Source organism: Parasteatoda tepidariorum, chromosome 3, assembly GCF_982258835.1.
Source record: "Parasteatoda tepidariorum strain Cologne lab strain chromosome 3, Ptep-v5.0, whole genome shotgun sequence".
NCBI classification, from domain to species: Eukaryota; Metazoa; Arthropoda; class Arachnida; order Araneae; family Theridiidae; genus Parasteatoda; species Parasteatoda tepidariorum.
The window spans coordinates 46132226-46145582 of record NC_141757.1 but is presented as its reverse complement, the minus strand read 5'-3'; the positions used below and the strand labels follow the sequence as shown (position 1 = coordinate 46145582).

Sequence of the window (13357 nt, the reverse complement as noted above, 5' to 3'; positions counted from 1 at the left end):
ATACATATAAAAGTAAATACACTCTATTTACATCGTAAATGAGGTAGCTCAAACGTTAAGTTAGAATATTACATAAGGGCAATTCCAGCGTTTCTGATTTATAGAATATGAATGCATACATATTGCACTAAAATAATTTTATTCTCTAATATAAAACCTTTTTTAATGCTAACTATGAAGTCAAAAATTTTTGTAATTAATTCAAAATACAAAGAGTCGAAAATCCTATACAAAGTTACCTTTTTTGACGATATATTTCTAATGTATATCCACTAAATGTAAGCCAAAATATTAAAATTTCAAATATTACCAATACTGATGTATCACATATATTTTTAGAGCTTGAAATGTCTATTTTAGTGTTATGCTTCTTGATTTCTAATAGTATTAAATTGAAACATTAATATTAGGTTCAAAATGGAGGTAATATAAAATTTTTTTAAGAAATGAGTAACACTAAAGTCAAATTAAATACTGAGTTTCAGTATTTAATAAAATAATTTAGACATTTAAGATTTTTGTTAACATTATGCTGCTATTATATAAATATTTTTATGTAATTGCAGATGTTATGATCTGAAAAATGTTCTGATATTTATAAAAACTATGATTTTGGTAATTTTAAAATTTTAATTAATATTTTTTTTTTCATTACGCTAGTACCAAAAACTATACTAAAAGCTAAAATTTTGCCTATATTAATGGAATATTTCTTGAAATTTCCTTTTCCAATTCTTTAATCATTTTTAGAAGAAAGCTAAATGCCACTAATAATTTAAAAAGAATTTTTTTTTCAAAAAATTAAAAAAATTGATGCTACAGACGTAACATTTTGTGTTAAGGACATAGCATTTCATTTGTCATGCCCACAACAGATTAAAAATTCGATTTCATAGAATATATAAAGTAGATTACACACATAGATGTACATTTGGAAAAAATATAAATTATACTATTCTTACATTTTGTTTTTTTATATTAATATTTTTATGAATAGTATAATATATTTATAAATAATATTTTATTAAACTTTTAAATAATATTTTTTATTAAACTTTTAAATAAAATTTTGAAAAGTATTGCATTATCATCAACTGCACTTGATGATGAAATGTTCTTATCGATAACGAAAAATCTTCCAAATGACAGGAAGCTTGTATTTTATTTTTAATAAAAATAAAGACAATACTTAAAGATAAAGGAAATATGCACTTATGAAAAAATCAATTTGTTAAAGCATTGTAATTAAAAATAGTCGAGTAAATTATTTTTATGTTGCTTGAATTTGTTGTAAATTTTATTTATCATTTAAACTTTGAAAAAATTTATAAAAATAGTTTTAAGCTATGCTCTTTAATTGAAAGTAATTACAATTAAATTTAGGTTAAATAAACAAATTTCAGGAGCTACAATTGGGCTTAAAAATTTTAACTAACTATCAATTCCTCAATTTTAAAAATTCACATGAATTACAATAAATAAATAAATAAATAAAATAAAATTTTCTAATCGTTCAGCGAGCTCAAGGAAATTTCTAAAATAGAGAAAAGAAGTAATTATTAATTGAATTATTATTGTTTAAAAAAAATATTCTAAAATATCAAATAAAAAAGAACTGTTTTCATTTTTACAACTCAGTTATCATCAACATCTAATAGCTCTAAAATTTGTCAAGATAACATTGAATTAGAGTGTGGGTAGTAATCTGATTCACACTGAATCATATGAATAAATTGAATTTCATTGGACATGTTATTGAAGGCTACAAAGTTTTACAATAAAGTTCTTAAAGAGTTCTTGATAAAAATTTATAGCTCCGGATAGAGTAAAAATATAGCAACAGTAAATATAGCACAGATTCAAGGGAAAAACTGAAATTTCTTCCAATATTAAAACTTGTTAAGAAATTATATATTTAACAAATAAAATTGTTTAAAATTCCTATACTTATACTTAATTATAAACGAAAATATTTCCTTTTAAATTTAATTGCAAGCATGGGATTTTTTTAAGCATTAAGAGACATTGACTAAGTCTTAAATTTTCTGACATTATTATTTAACATCAGGTTGACAAGTTTCTTCCACAGTGGAAAAAAACCAATGAAAAAATTAACCCCCCAAAAAATAGATTCCTTCCAACTCTTGTGAACTCTTTCTAAAAGAGTATTTTTCTTTTTCATCAATTATTTAAACAGTTTTAAATCGCAAACCAGATTAAAAAATAATATTAATTTTCGAGCTATTTAATGTATCATTTTTAAGTAAGTAAAAGCACAAAAACTGAAGAAATTCTGGATTTTTTTTCTTGAATTTCTTAAAAAATTAAAATAACTAGTTTTTCAATACTTTATATTAAGGAGTATAGTAAAACTTAATATTAAAATTAAGTAAAGGGCTATTAAAATAACATAATAAAATTTATTTATACCACTAAATTAATAAATCTCTTACTGAACATAGATACCACTACAAATACATATTGAATCCTCAATTACGAGACGCATGCTAATTTTCATAATCAAATAGTCTTAAGCATGAATACTCAAACCGGCAATAGATATATAGATTTTAAAATTGTTCATAAATCTAATAAATGATGGTGTTTTTGTTTTAAAAAAATGAATGTGATAAACTTTAAACTTTCTGTTACTAAATTAAATTTAATTTGTTTAAATTTTAGTTACTCTTTAAATACTTATTGTTGAACAATTGTTATGGTCATTTTTAGTTCTTTCTACTTTGTCTAGTTTCTATTTGTTTTTTTCCAGTTACTTCCCCTACCCTGGAAGAAGTAGATTTCTTTGGACGAAGTACCAAAGCAGCTTAACTTAGATATTTTTGTGACAACCATTTCTTCGTAAACATTTAAAAATTACAGATTTAAGTTTATTTGAAATAATGCATTAGTATTTAAATTCAAAATTGTAAAAAATGTAAGAAAATTTTATATATTTTTTTATTTTGTTACAATCAAACTTGAAGAATTTATATAAATAGTAGAAAATGTAATTATATATATATATATAACATTTTTTTCTCTTTTTTTTTAAAAAAAAAGTTTTTATTTTTAAATAACCGTTGAGTTTGCAACATCCAAACTTAACTTTGGTAACACTTAGTCGGAATAATCTTTATTTAATTTCTTAAAATTTTTTCCTTTATAGTTTTCTTATAAATTACGAGCTTGCAGATAACTCGTAACTTAATTATCTTGTTTATTGATGATCATAAAATTTAAAAAATATCTATTATCCCAGCTTCAAAGGCTGTAATAATAATAATTATAGCAAATATTAGTTCTTATTACATCCAAGAATATTGAACTAAAATTAATATTTAAATTTTTTACCTTATGTTAGAAGCTATTAATCGATTTACATTGTTCAGATATAATTGCGACTAAAACTTGTATATATAGGTAGCACAATTCAAGATGCACGATGGTAATTCTCTTAGCATATTTTAAGCATGTAAGGAAGCAAGTTTCTTTTTAATAATTTACAATAATTCATAATTTCTGAAGAATTCTAACGACATTTCTTAATTATCAAACTTTACAAAACAAATTAAATGGTTATTTTTCCGAACTGATTGAGAAATTTTGAATGTTGATTTCCAAATATTGAACATAATCTAAAATAAATATCCAATGACCGTTTATACATGACTAAATTATATAAGTTTTATATATTACTAATTTAGTGTTTTTTCCTCTTATGTATGTTCCTTTTTATTAATTTTTAAGAGAGAGTCAGATTTAAAGAAAAACTATACAAGATACATCGTTTTTTTTTCTGCAATTCATTTTTAAAGATTTATAATAAATAAAGCAACTAATTTCTTTGTTTTGGTTGAAATATTTTAGAACAGATATGACTGCCAATACATTTATTATATCGCCACCTCCAAGAAAAGAATTGCTCAGCAGCTGCTGTAGAAAAAGTTTTCGTCTTACATCTTTTTCAGGAAGGTGAGTTTTACTCATTGGGTCGAATAAAGTCAATATTTTTCGGTAGTGTCAGTATTTTTCGGCATTTATCGAGTTTTTCGGTTTTTATCAAGTGCTGTTATTTTTTGGTATTTATCGAGTATCGGTATTTAAAGAGTGCTGATACTTTTTGGTATTTATTGTATTTCGATATTCCTCGTTTAACCCTATTTTTTAATAGTATCGTAATGTATTGATATTTAAAGCATCTTGTTGATATTTATCGTATTCACGACATATTTCGAGAACATATTTTTAATACCGTTATCTCGATAATGAAAGAATATCGATATTTCATGATATAGCTACCAGCTTTACTAATCACTTAAGCTTAAATCATAAACAAGTTTTTTTTTTTTTTTTTGTGTGATGTCGAGTTTATAAGCTCATAGCGTGTATTTATGTCTGTCAAATCAAAATTGAATCTTTATCCCTTTCACACCAAATTCAGCCCTTGGTCAAACCGACAAACGGGACGTGGATACTAACTAGTTTAGGAGCTATAAGCTATAAAAAATGAACAAAATAAAAATAAATAAAAATGACAGATGGAATATGAAGGGTATGTATTATGTATTCAATTTTTCGCTGTTAGCCACGCCGCTGTTGCGATACTCATAAGTGCTGGACATCGCTGCTTATTCGATTGTAGGCCTAATGTCCACTTTAGTCGTTTGAGGAAATGACAAACTGCCCAGCAAATTTACCGCTAGCCGTTGATATTTTTCAATTTTGTCCTGTCAGATTTGTTAAAGGAATTAAATTAAAGTTTTCAAAGAAGAAAAAAAATGTTTCTTTATATTTAATTACTTACTTATTTTCACTATTTGCTGTATGTAAATACTAAAATTTCCGAGTCTCCGGGATAAATAGAATAAATTTCACATATAAATTCAGGAAAATACCTATTTGAAAAATTAAAAGAAAATTACCCCGATTGGCAAGTGACAGCTCAGCTACTTTCCTTGTGACTAGAAAAATCGAAATAAAATGCATTTTTGAGTTAAATCGAATATTTTTTTTAATTATTATAACTTAGAAGCCATTTTGAAAGTGATTTCAATCGAATGAAATTTCTATTTCTTTCTTTCAAAAGAATGAAGAAAATAAATGCGCAACGGAAACTCGCATATGATGCTAAAAATGATGTTTAATCGTATACGTTGATTTAATTCATTTTGCATTTGAAAAAATATACTTTTCAGATTTTAGTAACTTACTATGAGTGCTTTTTTTTTTACATGTCGAAATGGTGAAGGAAGAAAACAAAATTAAATATGTATGAAATATCTAAAGCTAAAATTAAAGTACGAAAATATAATTTTTTCAAATGCTAGTTTAAAACTAAACTAAATTTAAAAAAAACCTTTATTGGTTTTAAATACGAGGTTCCCTTTATCAGCATTTAAAAAAAATAGTTATGAAATATAATGAAACTAACGTATGTCCCATTATGTTGCAAAACCTTAAACTAATTTCTTCACCATTATATATCAACGTTTTTAGGAATCAGAGTTATTAGAAAATTTTTTTACCTCATTTCCACTAGCACACATAAACAAAAGTATTATTTTCAATTTTCCAACCTGATTTAATAAAACTTTTCTCTTTTTCCTAAAATCCAGAGTATGATTCGTTTTTTTTCTTCCTAAATTTATGATTAGAGTAAATGTTATTGTATAAAAATTAATCCGAATTATTTTGTCTATTGTAACTTCTTGAAACTTAGTATAATGAGCTTTTTGTTCTTTTGTTGTTAAAAAAAATAGTCTATAGACACATTGGTGATTAAAAACATGAAACGGAATATCGTGACTTAGAGTATAAAACTTCTGTTTCACATATTTGCATCGATGATTTTTTTTTTTTTTTAAAGAATAAATTTTAGAACGGTCGCCTTCCAATGAGGCGAACCGGTTTTGAATCCCAGTGAAGGCTGGTCAATACGAATTCCACACCCAGCTCGCACCGATCACAGTGCTGACGTAAAATATCCTCAGTGGTAGACGGATCATGGCCGGGATAGAGTCCCCTTGTCGTTAAGCTAACCGTGGGAAGCTTTCGTGGTTTTCCTCACCATCTACGCAAATGCGTGATCAGTTCCATTAAAAAGTCCTCCACGAAGGCAATTTTCCTCCAATACTTGATCCAGAAGTTCCCTTGTCTTCTGGATCGGGTTCAACTACGGAGTTGAACATCAGTAGTCGTAAACCCAAAATTGGGTCAGCTGTTCAACTACGGTTGTGAAATAAAAATAAAATAAAGAATCAATTCATAAAAATTTTTAATGGGTGAAGAATAGAAATTAAGAGTTTATTTATATGACTAAAATTCCTCCGGATTATTAGATAAATAAATAAAACTGATCGATAATGTTTTTTTATCAGGAAAATATTCTCATTTAAATAAGTCAAATAATAAATCATCGATAATGAAAAATTTTCGATAAAATAAATAAATATTATTTAATTTCATACATTTTCTGCTATTTATCAATTGCTACCTCTAAAAAATTTTGACGATTACTGCAAAAATCGTACAATTTATTTGAAATTCCGATAACCTGTAAGTAAATTATATAATTTTTGTTATGGGTAATATTTTTTACTAAAGCATATCTTACAAAGTGCCTCACACTCGACTAAAGGTCAAAATTTTGTATTTTATAAACAAGGAATTATCAACGCTTTGATAAAGATCATATTAAAAAAAATCTCACGTGCAACGAAAGCTTTTTAAGATCTTTAAATAATAATGTTAAATTTAAATTTCTTCTCACCACTTGTAGAAGATAAAAAAGTAGATAAAAGTAAAATCGCGAATTGTCTATACCTTTAAAGGATAAAAGCACGTGTAAGTACTTCTATCTTCCAGAGATAACGATATTTAAAAAGAGATAAGTATTTATTTTTCGATATTTTTCTCATACCAAAACCGAAACCATTCTTTTTTCTTTTACCTTTTAAGACAAGATATCAAATTATCGAAACCATTAATAATCTATTGAATGATTTACATGAGGATGATGCGAATGCGGCTTTTTTATGCTGAGTTAAAATTAAGGTAGATCCATTTGTTTAAAAAAATCAAAAGAATGAAAGTTCAGAAATATTTTTAAATATTTCCGAACGCCAACAAACTATATTAAGTATGTGAATTTTAAGAGAAAAAAGTATTATTAAAATCTTAATTACTGAAATATTTTTTTACACCCTCCCCTAATTGGAATAGTATTGAAATGCACTGATAAATCCAAGGTTTCACTGGATGAATACGTTCCGAGCATTTAGAATATTTTTATTTCAAAGAGTATCACCATTCATACAAAGCTGGGCTAAAATATCGGGCAAAAGCAGTTCTTGGTTCCCTATGTTCTGGGGGGTGGTGAGCGTTTTGAGCAAGGGGTGGAATCCTCTAGCTAAACAATAATTAATTAAAACTACTTAGTTCTCTATTTTTTAGCAATGCAAAGAACTACTGCTAAGTTGAGAGAAAAGCAACATCCACAAAACGTTTCATACGTGCTGTGATTGATAAAATTTAAAAGAAATAAATGAATGCAATAGTTGCCTCACTTTCATCTGGTTAAAACAATACCTATGCAATTTTGATGGATTTTTAGTCAAACCATTTAAAAATTGAAGTCTCCATATTTGCGAGTAAGAAAATATGATTAAAGTTTGCGAAAGTTTAAAGCGTTAATACTCGTACTAAACACAATGTGTCTCTATACATTAAAAAAAAGTAATAGTTGTATTACCGTTTCTTGCATTTTCATTGAGCAGAAAAATAACGCAATATGTCCACCAATCAACAAAGAAGATCCAGATACCTTTGATTGGCTCATAAAAACTAATAAAAGTTATAACTGTATTTACCTGCAAATTATTTATTATTATTATTATAATAGTATTTCTTAGTAATAATTATATATCATCCCTTCGTAATATTTTTTTCTTTTATTGCGTTTATTAAGTTTTTGAATTTAATTGTTATTTAAAATAAAGTCTTACAACTAAAACGGCTGTTCTTTTAGTATATCATTATTTAATAATACGATATTACCTTAAGTATATATTAATATTGTTACATGATTTTGATAGATATATATACTAGTTATCATTTTTCAATCATTAAATTGTTAATAAGTTATACTTGTTTTCGTTAGAAATTTTATGTAAAACTGTGTTTAGTCAATTTATGGATAATAAATAATAAATACAATATAATATGGATAATATGGATAATAAAATAATAAATACAAAATAACAATTAAAAATTCAAAAAATGGATGGCCAAAAGCTTTTGGATCTGTAATTAGCACAGTTGGGTTTTAATAGTTGGCACGTGATGAATTATTGAAAATTAAGAATGCTACTACTGATAATAATAATAATATTGTTACCTTCAGGAGCATAATAATAATCGATAAACTCATCGGCGACTGAAAATAATAGTGCCAAAACGTGGTATTGCATGACACGAATACAATACGTTTTGATAATGATGCGGTGCATTCGGTCATGGAATTAACCCAATGTCTTAAGTTGAGTTTCTATTATTATTGATTGAATCTTAATATTAAATTTTGCTTGAAACTTCAAAAACTAATCCTAGATAGTTAACTTGGAGGAAAAAATTACAAAATCAAAAGTTATAATAAGTGCTGAATTAATTGGATGTAAGTATTAAAAATTTCTAATTATTCATTTTTATCTTATATATAACTGATTAGACCTTCAAAAGTACTTATAATTAATGAAACCAAAGTTTTTATTGTGCACAAATTAATGCTCTAATGATCGGGTTTTCAAGTACTCAATCTTAGTGGTTCAAGGACAAGGCATTCAATATTCTAATTAGCTAGTGCAAACGATAATTTAAGTTACGATATCAGACACAAAAACGTACATTCTCTGAATAAACACACCTTTTTTTCTCTATGCAATCCGCAAAAAATTGTTTTTTGACAACAATTTATCAAAAAATTTAAAGTTTCAGTAAAAAATCATTATTTATAAACTAAAAAACGTAAAAGAAAGAATGCTTACGATAAAACAAACGATCCTAAAAATTCCTCATATTAAAATAAAAAAAAATTATATATTTTTTTTCTTTTTTAGTCTTAAAGTTCTTAATCAGACGTAAACAATCATTCTGTAGAGAACTATCATCGAATTGGAAAAAAAAAATTTTTGCAAGTAAATTTTTTATTATAAAAATCATAACACCTACCTGCTTTATATATCCAGAGAATTCCAAAATTATATGTTCTTCATTTGAAAAATTTTTTCTCAAATAATATATACATGGATTATCCCTTCATTACTTTAAGATGACAAAGAACACATTAAAGTTTTCTAATTGTTAGATCTCTATATGAATTTCAATATGCAACTTATAAACAGAATAGCTGAATTCTAGCTGAAATTAATCATTCAAAATTAAAAAAATAGTACCATGGAAATGGTAAAAATGTATTAATAATCAACACAAATGATACTATTTTAAGTTATTTGGATGATTCTTTATAGTTGCTTTCCGAATTATATAGATACAGAAATACAGTATGGAACCGATTATCCGGAACGATCGGGACCATCACTATTCCGGATAACTGATTTTTCCGGTTTTCTGAATCGCTACAAAAAACCTTTTTTTTGTTGTTATGCCCAACTAAAAAAAAATAAATATTTGGAAATAATCTTAAAAAGAAGAAAAAACGATGAAGTAATACACTAATGATTATTTCCAAAATGATGGTAAGGTAAACATCTTTCAAAAAAGAAAGAAAATCCTAAAATCTTATGAGGAAAAAAAAATTTTTTTTTTAAAAATGGCGGGAAAATTTATTGAATTTCGTTCCGGTTATTTGGTTTTCCGGTTTTCTGATTTCCGGTTAACGGGTTCTGTACTGTATATACTATTCCATAAATAATAATGATATTCTACAAATAATAATAATATTCTATAACTATTACAGTTCTGCTCATTCTGAAATCTCATTTATTCTTTGGAATGAAGTAAGCAATGTTGACTTCACTTTAATTTATAATGATTTGCAGACAAAAAAAAAAAATTTATTCTACCGTAATACGCACATCTAACAGTATGCGATCACGAAATCGTAAATTATTGCTTGCAAGTTTGTTGATCAGAAATGTAAAAATTATTGAGAAATTGTTTTGTTGGGAGCATTCTATTTCCGAATGATTTACTAATGGTCTGCATTCTTTTTTCAAGCTCTTCTGCCTTTTCGTTAGAGAAATTTTGCTTTGTACTTTGCAGCTGAAGAAAAAGCTTTTTAAAAGTCAATGATTCTGATAGAACTAAATGAAAACTTAAATAAAAGCCTGAAAATATTCTTCCCGCTAGAGAACGTATTCAAGCTCTGCGCTCGCGAATAACACATATTATACGGAAAGAAAAATATGTTTTGAGAATACGTAAATTATTTGGTTGCAACATTGCGTAATTCTGAAAATTTTAAAAGCTCTTTTTTTTTTTGAAAAAAAAAAAGGAAAAAAAGGGGGATCTGAAATTGACAGAGATTTGTATACTAGCAGCTTGAGAAGAAGTGCAGTGATTATGCCTAACCTATGAGATTTAAATCAGATTTAATTCGATTCCTATAAGTGACGTCACACGTGTGTGTCGAACCTTATTGGCTTTTGAAGCGACAAATGCCAGAATTTGGATTTACCGACGATGACGTTGGTAGCAGGTATCCAATCACGTTTGATAGAAAATGTGAAAGTATAATTAACTTGAAGCAGATTAACTTCATTGGGTTTAATACTTCACATTTAGACTTAAAAGATCACCTCAAAAAATTTATAAATAAATGAATAAAAAACATAGTTTGACCAGAAGACATTTGAGCTTAAGTTTCCTAAGAGTTATAGTTGAATAAATCTCTTATAAATGAGAGAAAATAAAAGAAAAAATTCTTTTGCATTTAGCATTGTCACGCGTATGGACGAAATAATCTTTCGCGAACTAGTTTTTAAACACTGTTTTTTATAGTAGTAGTCATGGCAATTCCTTAAATTTTAATTAGGTTAACTCACAAATTTAACAAAATATTTGGTACAAGTTTTTGATTGTGAGTTCATAGCTGTTGATTATTTAAATAAATTAACACATAGAAATTCTTAAAATTAACATTTAATTAAATAAAAAAATATAAACTCAAATTTCAATCATGAAAAATGCTATGCATAGCAAATGTTACACATCGTTAATTTTTTTATTGAAAATCTGCTGTAAATAAGATAAATTGTTTTGCTTACAAAAATGCGAAACGCTGTTTAATAGAACGTTATTTAAAAATGAAAACTTATTTAATCTACATGCATTTCAATTCAGAATGACCAATATCTTACAAACATTTCAATTTAAACTCTTAAAATTCTCTCCAAAAATGGAAAGGTTTGAGACAATATAATGTCTCACTTTTTAATTGTTCAGAGCAGCGTTTTTGGTAAATAACACCACAATTTCCATGCATGATGTTACATATTAAACTGTTATTTAGTGTAATTGCAGGTAGTTTTTTAAGTAAAAGTCTGAAAACAATAATAAGGAACAGTTTGGTGTAAGAATGTCACCTTTGGAAAAAATGTTGCGCATCACTATATTGTACCAAGACCTCCATACGCAAGATGCACAGTCAATTTTAACAAAAATAAAATGGGTAGTAATTTTAAAGAAAGTTTCATAGAGGAGTGCGTAATGGTGTAGAAAAAAAAAAACTCTATGACTTTTTTAAAAAACAAAACGCTTAAAAATTAAGAAACAGTAAATAAATATAGTAAAACTTGGAAAAAAAGTCTTTGAATTATAATTGTTTCTAATTCATTATTGTGTGTTTAGTACTAAGTACTATTAAAGACAAAGGATAAAAAAATTTCTACTATTAATTAACTACTTTCTCAGATATGTGAGTCAGAATTTCCATAAATTTAAAAAAACACTTGAGCAATAGTAGCTGGTTTAATGGGGGGGGGGAGGTAGATTTTGAAACCACTAAGAAAAAAAATATCAACATTAAATGTTTCACAAAAGTGACAACAACAACAAAAAAAAAAGACAAAGAGGAAAAATTTTTTTTGTTTCCTTCAAAATAACAGTTAAGTTATTAAGTTACCATAACAGTGTACTTTACCAGCCTTAAAACAATTTAACCTAAGCTTTTTAAAAAACTGCAGCTTTAACCGTTAAAATTACTAATTACCCAAAATTAATTATAAATTATATACATTCTGAAAACAAACAGCTTTTAAATATAAAAAATTACTTCACAAAAGAACTGTTTATTTAAAAAAAAAAAATTCTTGATGGATTAACAATAAAGAAAAATATTTGTCAGGGAGAAATTCATTTGCTAAATTCATCACAAAAACTAGAGAGATAAAAGTTTGAATAGAGTTCGTTTAATTATAAAAAACTTTTATATTAACTACTAAGGATTTTCTAAAGAGTTAACCACATCTAGATAACCGTGATTATCTTATCAATAAATAGATCATTCATAAATTATCAGAACGAAACACTTATCGAATAATCTAGAAAAATTCCCTCCCCTCCTTGAAACTGGCTATTGTTGCTATCATTTGATTTCGGTACAACTCAAGGTAACATCAATATTTCAACCTTGGTTGCTGTATTTACTGAAGAAAATATTTAAAACTTTCCGCTTAACAACAATTCATTTAAAATACAAACACCTTCTGAATTTCGGCAACAAATTGTACTGAAATAAAAACATTCATTTTAGCAGTTTACAATTTAAGCGAATAATCTAGCAGTACTACTACTCAAGCCAATGATTTCAGTGCCATATCGCACCATTTAAATTAGCCCCACTGTGAATAAAAATATTTCAGCAAAAATGTGCAAGAAAACATACATATCTAAAATATGATTTATTTTTATTTCTCGTAAAATCAGTCGTTTACTTATTTATTAAAATTAATGTTTTAAGGTAACACAATTTAATATATAAAACAAATTAATATTTAAATATAATAAACTGATTGTTCTGTACTCACCTCATTTACTATGCTGTCAAGCTGGTTTATTGTAACAAAATATCAGTTATAAAGAGGAATTTTTTTTCTCCCTAAAAATAGTTAGTTTAATTTTAAAAAGCTTGGTATAAAATTCTAAAATGACAAACTTAACTTGCATTGCAAGAAGAATTTTCACAACCTCTTGAAAATCAAATCGTAAGTGAACTTTTTATTCTGGTTACAGCTTAAATAGCGTCTTTTAGAAAATGAACACAGCTAGAATGAAAATTGTTCTTTTTTCAAAGAACTTATTCAATAAATATTCGTAATTTAATGTCGTCAATTTGCCTAAA

At 26.1% G+C, this 13357-nt stretch overlaps 1 protein-coding gene across 1 annotated transcript in view; it reads right to left on the bottom strand.

Moving 5' to 3' along the window:
- LOC107447020 (mitochondrial glycine transporter A) overlaps positions 1 to 13153 on the bottom strand; it is a 48665-nt gene extending 35512 nt beyond the window's left edge. The window contains exon 1 of the mRNA XM_087159258.1: positions 13044 to 13153. The gene's annotated coding sequence lies outside the window, so the exon portion shown is untranslated. The remainder of the gene's footprint in view (positions 1 to 13043) is intronic.
- Positions 13154 to 13357: the final 204 nt, after the last annotated feature.